Source organism: Rhinopithecus bieti, unplaced genomic scaffold, assembly GCF_001698545.2.
Source record: "Rhinopithecus bieti isolate Rb0 unplaced genomic scaffold, ASM169854v2 scaffold_4104, whole genome shotgun sequence".
Taxonomy (NCBI): domain Eukaryota; kingdom Metazoa; phylum Chordata; class Mammalia; order Primates; family Cercopithecidae; genus Rhinopithecus; species Rhinopithecus bieti.
Genome location: NW_016804554.1, coordinates 1474734 through 1477348, shown reverse-complemented (window position 1 = coordinate 1477348; position 2615 = coordinate 1474734).

Genomic DNA, 2615 nt, shown 5'->3' with positions numbered 1-2615 from the left:
CCAACTCCCCCCCGCCACCCGCCACACCATCTATTGGATATTGGCAGTCTCATGTGGGAAAAAGGCATTAATGAAATAATCATGGTGATAAGTGGTGGGGGGAAAACTACAGAGAATGTGAGGTCATCAAACAGGAGGACCTGATCCAATCTGGGTTCGTGTGGTGGGACTGGGGGGAGAGAAGGGGTGGGCAAGTCAGTTTTTACTGAGGAAATGTCATTTGAGGTGAGACTTGAATAAAACCAGAAAGCCAGAGCATAGATGTCAAGAGCAGAGCAGCAAAGATGAAGCCAGCAAGGTAGACAAATGTATTACAAAATTGGGATCTTGTGCTCTCAATAACCTGCTTTTTCAGTTGGTATTTTGATTCGCGTATCATTAAAGATTCTCTTAACAGAGGCTTTCAAACAGTGCTCTCAGAATCCTAGGTGTTCTGGAGTGCAACATTGCCAGGACTTGGCTCTGGGAAGCTGAACCTACTTCATTCAGAGCATCCACCTGAAAGAATGCCTTTATTTATACTAGTTTCTATAAACTTTTTATTTAAACAAAAGGTTCTACCCAGAAAATGTTTGAAAACCCACTCTTCTATAACATTGTTTTTTTGTTGTTGTTTTTTTAAAAGACAGGGCCTCACTCTGTCACCCAGGCTGGAGTGCAGTGACACCATCATAGCTCACTGCAGCCTTGAAGCTCCAGTAATCCTCCAGCCTTAGCTTCCCTAATAGCTAGGGCTACAGACTGGCCTTGAACTCCTAGACTCAAGCAATTCTCCTGCCTCAGCCTCCCAAAGCACTGGGATTACAGGCATGAGCCACTGCACCCTGCCATGATTTTTAGTGATACCTGATTATCCGTTATATTGATGTGTCTTACTGTATTTAAACAATCTTTCATAGTTAAAGATTTAGGTTGCTTTTAATGTTTTGCTAAATAAACAACTATGATGGGCTTCTCTATTCAGAATTTTTGGTGCTTGTACATAATTGATTTGTGCAATATGACTGATTCTTTCCTCAGGATTCTTTCTACATGCAACTGGCTCTGTTCTTTGCACTGGAATAGCTGGGTCAAAGAGTATATTAGTTGTAATGCTACATAATAAATAATTTCAAAATTTAGTGGACTAAAACAAAAATAATCCTTTCTTGTTGGGTCGGAGTTCAGGAGTGTCTAGGCAAGGTCTTTCATGAGGTTGCTGTCAGATGATGGCTGGAGCTGTGTTCATCAGAAGACCTGACCAAGACTGGAGGACCCACTCCATGGAGTCTCGTGTACATGACTGGCAAGTTGGTACTGGCCGTGGCAGAGAAGTCTTTGTTTTTCCCTGTATGGTCTCTCCACAGAGCTGCTTGTGCATCCTCAAATTTGGCAGCTAACTTCCCCAGAACAAAACATTCCAGAAAGCAAAACAGAAGTTGCAATTCAAAGGAAATCACACATTGTTCCTACTGCCATCTTCTATCAGTCACTGTGGTAGGCAAAATGATGACCCCTTAAATGATGACCTCTTAAAGATGTCCTAAAACATGGAACTTGTGAATTCATTATCTTATATGGCAAAAGGGAATTTGCAGGTGTGATTACATTAGAATTTTGAGATGGAGAGATTATCCTCCATTACCCTGGTAGGTCCGATGTCATCACAGAGGTCCTTATATGTAAAAGATGGAGCAGAGGAATGTGAGTCAGAGATGAAGATGTGGCTACAGAACTGATAACAGAGTGACTGCTTGCTGGAGGAGGCGGCCAGGCCAGGAATGCAAACAGCGTCTAAAAGTCAGAATAGGGAAGGCAATAGATTATTTCTTGGACAATCCAGAGAAAGCACACTCCTGTCGACACCTCAATCATAGCCCAGAGTGACCCATTTTGAATGTATGACCCCAGAACTCTAAGAGGATAAATTTGTGTTGTTTTAAGCCACTAAGTTTGTGATAATTTGTTAAAACAACAATAGGACACTAATTCAGTCATACGTACATAATTCACTGTGGGAGAGAACAGTAAGAAGGAACGAATACCAAGAAGCAAGGATCATTTGGAGAAGTCTTAGGTGTGCTGTCTGCCACAAAGTGTGTGCCTACTTTTAAGGTTTTGGCATCTATATTTTCACATTGCCACTTATATATATTGTATGAATCTTCACAACTAAAAATTTAGATAAAACAGATTCAGTGAGACCAGAGAAGGTGTCTTTCCAATGCCCAATATTTCCAGCCCATGCTGGAATCTTCTTGTGGAAGAAATAGAAAGGGGAAGTAGATTCTTTAATTGTCTAGGTGTATTTCTTTCTGACATGGTGGGAGGGTAGGTAGAAAATGGGAGGTCAATCGTCAAATGACCTATTCCCATGTTTCTTGAGACCATTTTCTTTGCCCACCCCAGTTTATTCTGACCACCTTCAATAAAAGTAAATTCTCAGTGGTCTTTCCATAACTATATGTTTACTTAACAGAATTTAAGAATGGTTTCCAGCTGGAAACCATCATTCTTAGCAAACTATCACAAGAAGAGAAAACCAAACACCGCATGTTCTCACTCATAGGTGGGAACTGAACAATGAGATCACTTGGACTCGGGAAGGGGAACATCACACACTGGGGCGAGGGATT